The sequence below is a fragment of the Bufo bufo genome, chromosome 2 (assembly GCF_905171765.1).
Source record: "Bufo bufo chromosome 2, aBufBuf1.1, whole genome shotgun sequence".
In the NCBI taxonomy this organism is placed as follows: Eukaryota; Metazoa; Chordata; class Amphibia; order Anura; family Bufonidae; genus Bufo; species Bufo bufo.
The window spans coordinates 743,851,441-743,863,492 of NC_053390.1; positions in this window are offsets into that span (position 1 = coordinate 743,851,441).

Here is a 12,052-nt window from a genome sequence, read left to right on the forward strand (position 1 = left end):
TGATCCTGCGACTGCCATCTCCACACAATGTCACCTTGCCACTCTGTAGTCTACTGATGCTTCTGCCATCTCCACACTATGTCACTTTGCCACTCTGTGGTCTTCCCATGCTGCTGCCATTTCCACACTACGTCACTTTGTCACTCTGTGGTATCCTCCTGATGCTGCTTCTACTGTATTCTCCACACTATGTCACCTTGCCACTCTGTGGTAGCCTCCTGATGCTGCTGCTGCTACTACCATCTCCAAACTATGTCCCCTTGCCACTCTGTGGTCTCTTATGCTGCTGCCATATGCACACTATGTAACCTTGCCACTCTGTGGTCTCCTGATGCTGCTGCCACCTCCAAACTATGTCACATTGCCACTCTGTGGTCTAATCATACTGCTGCCAACTACAAACCGGATTCCAAAAAAGTTGGGATACTGAACAAATTGTGAATAAAAACTGAATGCAATGATGTGGAGATGGCAAATGTCAATATTTTATTTGTAATAGAACGTAGATGACAGATCAAACGTTTAATCTGAGTAAATGTATCATTTTAAAGGAAAAATATGTTGATTCCAATTTTCACGGTGTCAACAAATCCCAAAAAAGTTGGGACAAGTAGCAATAAGAGGCTGGAAAAAGTAAATTTGAGCATAACGAAGAGCTGGAAGACCAATTAACACTAATTAGGTCAATTGGCAACAGGATTGGGTATAAAAAAAGCTTCTCAGAGTGGCAGTGTCTCTCAGAAGCCAAGATGGGTAGAGAATCACCAATTCCCACAATGTTGCGCAGAAATATAGTGGAGCAATATCAGAAAGGTGTTACCCAGCGAAAAATTGCAAAGACTTTGCATCTATCATCATCAACTGTGCATAACATCCTCCGAAGATTCAGAGAATCTGTAACAATCTCTGTGCGTAAGGGTCAAGGCCGTAAAACCATACTGGATACCCGTGATCTCCGGGCCCTTAAACGACACTGCACCACAAACAGGAATGCTACTGTAAAGGAAATCACAGAATGGGCTCAGGAATACTTCCAGAAACCATTGTCAGTGAACACAATCCACCGTGCCATCCGCCGTTGCCAGCTGAAACTCTACAGTGCAAAGAAGAAGCCATTTCTAAGCAAGATCCACAAGCTCAGGCGTTTTCACTGGGCCAGGGATCATTTAAAATGGAGTGTGGCAAAATGGAAGACTGTTCTGTGGTCAGACGAGTCACGATTCGAAGTTCTTTTTGGAAATCTGGGACGCCATGTCATCCGGACCAAAGAGGACAAGGACAACCCAAGTTGTTATAAACTCTCAGTTCAGAAGCCTGCATCTCTGATGGTATGGGGTTGCATGAGTGCGTGTGGCATGGGCAGCTTGCATGTCTGGAAAGGCACCATCAATGCAGAAAAATATATTCAGGTTCTAGAACAACATATGCTCCCATCCAGACGTCATCTCTTTCAGGGAAGACCCTGCATTTTTCAACAAGATAATGCCAGACCACATTCTGCATCAATCACAACATCATGGCTGCGTAGGAGAAGGATCCGGGTACTGAAATGGCCAGTCTGCAGTCCAGATCTTTCACCTATAGAGAACATTTGGCGCATCATAAAGAGGAAGGTGCAACAAAGAAGGCCCAAGACGATTGAACAGTTAGAGGCCTGTATTAGACAAGAAAGGGAGAGCATTCCTATTTCTAAACTTGAGAAACTGGTCTCCTCGGTCCCCAGACGTCTGTTGAGTGTTGTAAGAAGAAGGGGAGATGCCACACAGTGGTGAAAATGGCCTTGTCCCAACTTTTTGGGGATTTTTTGACACCATGAAATTCTGATTCAACATATTTTTCCCTTAAAATTTTACATATTCTCAGTTTAAACTTTTGTTCCGTGATTTATGTTCTATTCTGAATAAAATATTAGAAGTTGGCACCTCCACATCATTGCATTCAGTTTTTATTCACGATTTGTATAGTGTCCCAACTTTTTTGGAATCCGGTTTGTACACGCTATGTCACCTTGCCACTCTGTGGCCTCCTGATGCTGCCGCCACCGCCAAACTATGTCACCTTGCCACTCTGTGGTATCCTGCTGCTTCTGCCATCTCCACATTAAGTCACATTGCCACTATGTGGCTCCTCATAGTGCTGCCAACTCCACATTATGTTACCTTGCCACTCTGTGGTATCCCCCTGATGCAACTGCTGCTACTGCCATCTCCACACTATGTCAACTTGCCACTCCGTGATATCTTCATGATGATGATGCTGCTACTGCCATCTCCACACTATGTCACCTTGCCACTCTGTGGTCTCCTGTTTCTGCTGCTGCTGCTACTACCATCTCCACATTATGTAATCTTGCCACTCTGTGGTATCCTCCTGATACTGCTACCGCTACTGCCATCTCCACACTATGTCACCTTGCCACTCTGTAGTCTCCTGATGCTGCTGCTGCTACTGCCATCTCTACACTATGTCACCTTGCCACTCTGTTGTCTCTTCATGCTGCTGCCATATCCACTCTATTTCACCTTGCCACTCTGTGACCTCCTGATGATGCCGTAACCTCCAAACTTTGTCAACTTGCCACTCAGTAGTATCCTGCTGCTTCTGCAATCTCCTCATTATGTCAGCTTGCAACTCTGTGGTCTACTCATGCTTCAGCCAAGTCCACACTATGTCACCGTGACACTCTGTAGTATTCTCCTGATGCTAAAGCTGCTGCTACTGCCATCTCCATACTATGTCACATTGCCACTCTGTGGTCTCCTGATGCTGATGCTGCTGCCATCTCCACACTATGTCACCTTGCCACTCTGTTGTCTCCTCATTCTGCTGCCAACTCCACACTATGTCACATTGCCACTCTGTGGTCTCCTCATGCTGCTGCAAACTACATACTATATCAACTTGCCACTCGATGGTCCCTCATTATGCTCCCATATCCACACTATGTCACCTTGTCACTCTGTAGCCTCTTAATGTTGATGCCACCTCCAAACTATGTCACCTTGACACTCTGTGGTTCACTCATGCTACTGATATATACACACTATGTCACCTTGCCACTCTATGGTATCCTGCTGCTGATGCTACTGCCATCTCCACACTATGTCACCTTGCAACGCTGTAGTCTCCTCATGCTGCTGCCATCTCCACACTATTTCACTAGTGATGAGCGGCAGGGGTCAAATTTGAATTCGCGATATTTCGCGAATATTTTGTAGAATATTCGTCGAAAATTCGCAAATTCGAAAATTCGCGATTTTTTTTTACTCAAAAAGTCGGAAAAGGTAATGATTGTGTAATATGCGAATTTTCGGATTCGAATTTTTAATTGCAAATTTTTCAATTTACAACTATTAGACAAAGAAGATTATATCACTATATTAGCTAAATTGCTCTATTCGATTTTTTCGAATATTCTCTATATTGCTATAACTTTGTTTTTTCGAATATTCGTAATATTCTAAAACAAGAATATATAGCAATATAACGAATATTCAAAAAAACGAATATAGAGCAAAATTCGCAAACACTACTACTCCTAAAGTCAAGTATATTGCAGCCTTCTTATTGGCCCACAAGCTAGAAGCAGTGAGGGATCATGTGTACTGATAAAAAAAAAAAAAAATCGGAAAAAATTCGAATATTCGACATTTCGAATATATATAACTATATTCGAAATTTTCGCGAATTTTCGAAGTACCTATATTTGCGAAAAAAATTCGAAATTCGAATATTCGTGATCAACACTATATTTCACCTTCACTTTGTGGTATCCTCCTGATGCTGCTGCTGCTACTGCCAACTCCACACTATGTCACCTTGCCACTCTGTGGTCTACTCATGCTGCTGCCATATCCACTCTTTTTCACCTTGCCGCTCTGTGGCCTCCTCATGCTGCTTCCACCTCCAAATTATGTGACCTTGCCACTCTGTGGTTCCTTCATGCTGCTGCCATATCCACACTATGTCATCATGCCACTCTGTGGTCTATTCATGCTTCTTCCAACTCCACACTGTTACCTTGCCACTCTGTGGTATCCTCCTGATGCCGCTGCTGCTACTGCCATATCCACACTATGTCACATTGCCACTCTGTGGTCTTCTCAAGCTGCTGCCATATCCGCTCTATTTCACCCTGCCACTCTGTGGTATCTTGATGCTGCCACCACCTTCAAACTATGTGACCTTGCCACTCTGTGGTTCCCTCATGCTGCTGCCATATCCACACTATGAAAGTAGAACAGAGAAAGATAAAAATCCATAACCCGTGAAGTGGTGGAAACGACACCGGGAAGGAGAGGACGAGCGCCAAACTTCTAATCTGTGATGTATATGCACGTGATGTAAATAGTAGATGGATAGATAAATACCCCGATAGATTAACATACAAGACAGACGGGTATAATATTGTTATCGTTGAATCAACGATAACAATATTATACCCGTCTGTCTTGTATGTTAATCTATCGGGGTATTTGTCTATCCATCTACTATTTACATCACGTGCATATACATCACAGATTAGAAGTTTGGCGCTCGTCCTCTCCTTCCCGGTGTCGTTTCCACCACTTCACGGGTTATTAATTTTTATCTTTCTCTGTTCTACTTTCATTGACTTAGTGTTAAAACTTTGTTTTCACTGATTTGAGCAGCCTACTTCTTTTTAGTGACTTTTTATCCCTATCTTTACATCATCACAGTCCTGTTGGCGCCCTTCTCTCCTCCTCTTCAGGGGCATTCAGTTGATCCCTAGATAGAGTTGGGATAACCTAGTTTTCTTTTTTCTTTTTTACGCTCTTGATATCCACACTATGTCACCTTGCCACTCTGTAGCCTCCTGATGCTGCCGCCACCTCCAAACTATGTCATCTTGCCACTCTGTGGTCTCCTCATGCTGCTGCGAACACACACTATGTCACCTTGCCACCCTGTGGCCTCATGGTGCTGCCGCTACCTCCAAACTTTGTCACCTTGCCAACCAGTGGTATCCTGCTGCTTCTGACATCTCTTCATTAAGTGACCTTGCCACTGTGTGGTCTACTCATGCTTCTGCCAACTCCACATTATGTCACCTTGCCACTCTTTAGTATCCTCCTGATGATGCTGCTGCTGTTGCTGCTACTGCCATTCCCACACTATGTCACCTTGCCACTCTGTGGTCTCCTCATGCTGCTGCTAACTACACACTATGTCAACTTGCCACTCTGTGGCCTCATGATGCTGCAGCCACCTCAAAACTTTGTTACCTTGCCAACCAGTGGTATCCTGCTGCTTCTGACATCTCTTCGTTATGTCACCTTGCCACTCTGTGGTCTACTCATGCTTCTGCCAACTCCACACTGTCTCATTGCCACTCTTTGGTATCCTCCTGATGATGCTACTGCTGCTGCTGCTACTGCCTTCCCCACACTATGTCACCTTGCCACTCTGTGGTCTCCTCATGCTGCTGCGAACTACACACTATGTCAACCCTCCACTTTGTGGCCTCATGATGCTGCCGCCACCTCCAAACTTTGTTACCTTGCCAACCAGTGGTATCCTGCTGCTTCTGACATCTCTTCGTTATGTCACCTTGCCACTCTGTGGTCTACTTATGCTTCTGCCAACTCCACACTGTCTCATTGCCACTCTTTGGTATCCTCCTGATGATGCTACTGCTGCTGCTGCTACTGCCTTCCCCACACTATGTCACCTTGCCACTCTGTGGTCTACTCATGCTTCTGCCAACTCCACATTATGTCACCTTGCCACTCTTTGGTATCCTCCTGATGATGCTGCTGCTGTTGCTGCTACTGCCATTCCCACACTATGTCACCTTGCCACTCTGTGGCCTCATGATGCTGCCGCCACCTCCAAACTTTGTTACCTTGCCAACCAGTGGTATCCTGCTGCTTCTGACATCTCTTCGTTATGTCACCTTGCCACTCTGTGGTCTACTCATGCTTCTGCCAACTCCACACTGTCTCATTGCCACTCTTTGGTATCCTCCTGATGATGCTACTGCTGCTGCTGCTACTGCCTTCCCCACACTATGTCACCTTGCCACTCTGTGGTCTCCTCATGCTGCTGCCATCTCCATACTAAGTCACCTTGTCACTCTGTGGTATCCTTCTGATGCTGCTGCTGGCACTGCCATCTACACACTATGTCACCTTGCCACTTTGTGGTCTACTCATGCTGCTTCCAACTCCACACTATGCTAAAAATTCAATGCAACAGCACTCTGCAAACCAAATAATGTACAAAAAAGTATTTTAATGCTAATGCTATGCTTATTTTGTAACTTAGAGATGCTTGACAAATACATTTTGTACAAAATTATTTGGGCTTGTCTGCCACACGTCAAGGTGATCTTTGTAGGACGGTGTAACGGATCTTCTGGCACCCCGACCGGGTACCTCCGTCGATGGATGCTCCTAGCGCTTCCCGAGGACTCCAAGCACTCCACTTGACACCGTAAGCACTGCAGACCCCACGAACCGCCGAAGCTTGGTTGAGGTCTCGCCGTCTCCTACCCACCCTGGACCTACGACAAGGCTCCAGGCTCCAGTGGGTGAACCTCTCCTAAATCCAGAGAGCAGGAACAGCTCTTACAAGAGCTAGTAGTTATATCCAGGGGAGTATAGCAAATCTTCAGCGTATAGCAATCCCCAGTGTCGATCAGTTACCCAAACACCAGCCTCAACATGATGAAGGGTAAAACAGGAACTCTTTATTGAACACACATGACATACTGAGGACATGACATAGAAGCCAATCCTGTACAGTTTAAACACAAAACTAACCCTATTCAACAAACACAATGGCATTGTCTGTGACTCAATTAACAAACACACTGGCATTGTCTTTGACGCAATCAACAATTAACATGCAAACAGATATCTTCACCCCCTCCATAATGAATGAATAGGGGACGAGGAGACACATGTGATGGAAATATCTCCTGAGTGTATCATAAGAGTCGGCTGCTATTATAATAGACTATCTTAATCCCATCACTAACACAATCAGTGGGAGTCTTAGTGCAGAGTTAACCCTTTTTGTGTTGCTGAATCCACACCATGCCTTTTTAATGTGCCATAGGAAATATGTGGCATATCAATTACAGACATAAATTAGGGTTCATAGTTCCTTGTAATCCCAAAAGGTCTGAGGGGGTCTCCATTGTTCTCGGTCCATAGTCTGTAGGAAGGAGGCTAGCCCTCAGGCTCCTCCAGCAGCCCCAGTGACGGTTCAGTCCGGGGAATGGAGACTGGGCTCCCAATTCCCTGCATATCACACTGCCGCTGGGGGATGGAGACTGGACTCCCAATTCCCTGCATATCACACGGCCGCTGGGGAATGGAGACTGGGCTCCCAATATCCAATAACTCCCATTGCCGCTGGGGGACAGGACCGACTGTCTCTGCCCCCTGTAACTCAGCCTGCTGCTGGGGAATGGAGACTGGGCTCCCAATTCCCTGCAGGAGCAGTGGAGAGACCTCGGTCCCATCTCCACTGGCCACCTAGGGTTCTTCCCAGTAAACATCCACAATATCCTCCCAGCTGAAGGGCTCTGGACCTGGGTCTGACTTCTTGCTGTCCTGCTGAGCCTTCCCAATGGAGTTGAAGAGATCTCGGTAGTCCTGCTCCAGTTCCCACTCCAGGGTTGCTAGGTGAGCTAGGTCTTTCTCTACCTCATGGGGGTCATCCCAATCCTGCCTAGCCTCCCTTTAATAGAAAATGTTCTGAAGTCTGGACTGTGCAGGGCTCCCGAGGTCAGGCTCTGCAAAGGACTCCCATAACAAGCCAGGACCATCAAACTCCTCTCCCTCTGGCTTGTCATGCTCAGCTGTCCAGGGAATATACTGTGCCATATACCACCTGAGCGCCTGGTAGGCCTCCTCCAAACATAGCTCCTGCCATACCCGGTACTCTAGTTCCTTCACCCATTCCTCCCGGGGCTGCTCTCCCAGGAAGGGCATCCGCAGGGCCACTTGCTTCTGCAATCGCTGCTCTCCACTGGGGAGACTCTCACCTCGCTGGTATTGTACATTACCCAGGGCCTGGTACCAGATGCCTTTCCTTAATGCATCCTGGCCATCCAGGTCTTCCTCATCGTATGCCACTGCTGGTTCCATCCTGCTTCTGCCAGGGGCGCTGTACGGATACTAGCGTTGCCCTCAATATACTCCACGAACGGTGTCTCGGAGCTGCTTCTCCTCACACTAGGACGCCATCTCATTGCTTGCCACCAATGTAACAGATCTCCTGGCACCCCGACCGGGTACCTCCGTCGATGGATGCTCCTAGCGCTTCCCGAGGACTCCAAGCACTCCACTTGACACCGTAAGCACTGCAGACCCCACGAACCGCCGAAGCTTGGTTGAGGTCTCGTCGTCTCCTACCCACCCTGGACCTACGACAAGGCTCCAGGCTCCAGTGGGTGAACCTCTCCTAAATCCAGAGAGCAGGAACAGCTCTTACAAGAGCTAGTAGTTATATCCAGGGGAGTATAGCAAATCTTCAGCGTATAGCAATCCCCAGTGTCGATCAGTTACCCAAACACCAGCCTCAACATGATGAAGGGTAAAACAGGAACTCTTTATTGAACACACATGACATACTGAGGACATGACATAGAAGCCAATCCTGTACAGTTTAAACACAAAACTAACCCTATTCAACAAACACAATGGCATTGTCTGTGACGCAATTAACAAACACACTGGCATTGTCTTTGACGCAATCAACAATTAACATGCAAACAGATATCTTCACCCCCTCCATAATGAATGAATAGGGGACGAGGAGACACATGTGATGGGAATATCTCCTGAGTGTATCATAAGAGTCGGCTGCTATTATAATAGACTATCTTAATCCCATCACTAACACAATCAGTGGGAGTCTTAGTGCAGAGTTAACCCTTTTTGTGTTGCTGAATCCACACCATGCCTTTTTAATGTGCCATAGGAAATATGTGGCATATCAATTACAGACATAAATTAGGGTTCATAGTTCCTTGTAACCCCAAAAGGTCTGAGGGGGTCTCCATTGTTCTCGGTCCATAGTCTGTAGGAAGGAGACTAGCCCTCAGGCTCCTCCAGCAGCCCCAGTGACGGTTCAGTCCGTCACAGACGGGAACCTAACATTCAGAGAGTGTAGGAACATAACAATTTTAATTAAGCGTTAGGTTCCCGTTTTACAGAGATCGCCTTGACGTGTGGCAGACAGGCCCAAATAATTTTGTACAAAATGTATTTGCCAAGCATCTCTAAATTACAAAATAAGCATAGCATTAGCATTAGAATACATTTTGGTACTTTATTGGTTTGCAGAGTGCTGTTGCATTGTATTACTTTGTGTTTTTAGCCATAGCAATGTGCACCTGCACATTGGGATGTGCTGACTGACCCCCCTTTTTTTTATTTACAACTCCACTCTGTGTCACCTTGCCACTTTGTGGTCTCCTGTTGCTGCTGCTGCTGCTACTACCACCATCTCCACACTATGTCATCTTGCCATTCTGTGGTATCCTCCTGAATCTGCTGCTGCTACTGCCATCTCCACACTATGTTACCTTTTCATTCTGTAGTCTCCTGATGCTGCTGCTGCTGCTACTGCCATCTCCACACTATGTCACCTTGCCACTCTGTTGTCTCCTCATGCTGCTGCCAACTCCACACTATGTCACATTGCCACTCTGTGGTCTCCTCCTGATGCTGCTGCTGCTACTGCCATCTCCACACTATGTCACCTTGCCACTCTGTGGTCTACTCATGCTGATGCCATATCCACTCTATTTCACCTTGCCACTCTGTGGCCTCCTGATGCTGCCGCCTCCTCCAAACTATGTGACCTTGCCACTCTGTGGTTCCCTCATGCTGCTGCCATATCCACACTATGTCACCTTGCCACTCTGTGGCCTCCTGATGCTGCGGCTACCTCCAAACTATGTCACCTTGCCACTCTGTGATCTTCTCATGCTGCTGCGAACTTCACACTATGTCATCTTGCCACTCTATGGCCTCCTCATGCTGACACCACCTCCAAACTTTGTCACCTTGCCACTCTATGGTGTCCTGCTGCTTCTGCCAACTCCACACTATGTCATCTTGCCACTCTGTGGTATCCTACTGATGCTGCTGCTGCTACTGCCATCTCCACACTATGTCACCTTGACACTCTGTGGTCTCTTCATCATGCTGCCATATCCACATGATTTCACCTTGTCACTCTGTGGCCTCCTGATGCTGATGCCACCTCCAAACTATGTGACCTTGCCACTCTGTGGTTCCCTCATGCTGCTGTCATATCCACACTATGTCACCTTGCCACTTTATAGAATCCTGCTGCTGCTGCTACTGCCATCTCCACACTATGTCACATTGCCACTCTGTGGTACCTTTCTGATGCTGTTGCTGCTACTGCCATATCCACATAATGTCACATTGCCACTCTGTGTTATCCTCCTGATGGTGATGCTGCTACTGCCATCTCCACACTATGCCACCTTGCCACTCTGTGGCCTCCTGATGCTGCTTCCAACTCAACACTATGTAATCTTGCCACTTTGTGGTATCCTACTGATGCTGCCAACTCCACACTATGTAATCTTGCCACTTTGTGGTATCCTACTGATGCTGCTGCTACTACTATCTACACATTGTGTCTTCCTGCCACTATGTGGTCTACTGATACTGCTGCTGCTACTGCTATCTACACATTATGTAATCTTGCCACTATGTGGTCTCCTGATGCTACTGCTGCTACTGCCATCTCCACACTATGTCACCTTGCCACTCTGTGGTCTCCTGATGCTGCTGCTAATGCCATCTCAACACTATGTCATCTTGCCACTCTATGGTCTCCTTATGCTGCTGCCATATCCACACTATGTCACCTTGCCACTCTGTGGTATCCTGCTGCTGCTGCCATCTCCACATTATGTCACCTTGCCAATCTGTGATCTCCTCATGTTGCTGCTACTGCTATCTCCACACTATGTCAGCTTGCTACTCTCTGTGGTCTCCTGATGCTGCCGCCACCTCTAAACTATGTCACCTTGCCACTCTTTGTTCTCCTCATTCTGCTGCCATCTCGACACTATGTCACCTTGCCACTTTGTGGTATCCTCCTGACGCTGTTACTGTCACCACCTCCAGACTCTTTCATTGTGCCACTCTGTGGCCTCCTCATGCTGCTTCCATCTCACCACTATTTCATAGGGCCACTCTGTGGACTTCTAATGCTGTTCCCGCCCTCCCCACTTCATGGGTGGGCCACTATTTTGCCTTTTGGCCTGGCTGACATCATGATTTATTTGACCTTTCTTCTGATCTGTCAGAAGGAAGGAAAAATGAGACGCACAACGGATCCTGTCTGTGTAGCAGCTGTAAGGCCTATATGGTCCCATCAGAATTGGCTTATGATTTGGTAGCCAAAAGCAGGAGTGAGTAAAAAACACAGAAGACATGCAAATATTCTATTCACGTGTCATCTCTGTTTTACATCCACTTCTGTTTTTTTTTGGGCATTAGCAATTCTGATGGATTATTGAGCAAATGCTGACTGAGTGAAGGCGTATGCTCCACAGACAGGATCTGTTTTTTGTGGGATTATTATTCTGACGGATCAGAGAATGGGGAAAATAATCAGTGACGTCGACACAAACTTACTGCTGACACCCTCTCCACGCTGTCTGGGGGGGGCTCTACTTGTATATGCTTTTAATAGAACAGGTTCTGTAGACATCTATGTGGAATCAGCTGGCGACGGTGTAAAAGGAGTGTGCTTTATCTTGATGCTAACATTGACCTGTAAGGCTGAGTTCATACTTGAGTTATTTGGTCAGTGTTGGCCTCGTGACTGCCCAAATAAATGAAGGGTGCCGTGATTCTAAGAGCGACGCCTGTCATGTGCTTGTCATACTGACTCACAGTATTGTTTCACTATCACTGCAGACTCCCTATGCGTGTTACTGCAAGGCACAGTGTTCTACACCCCTATAGCTCTCTGCATGCCGGAAATAGCCGTTTTTTTACGCGATTCGCCCCAAATAAATTAATAT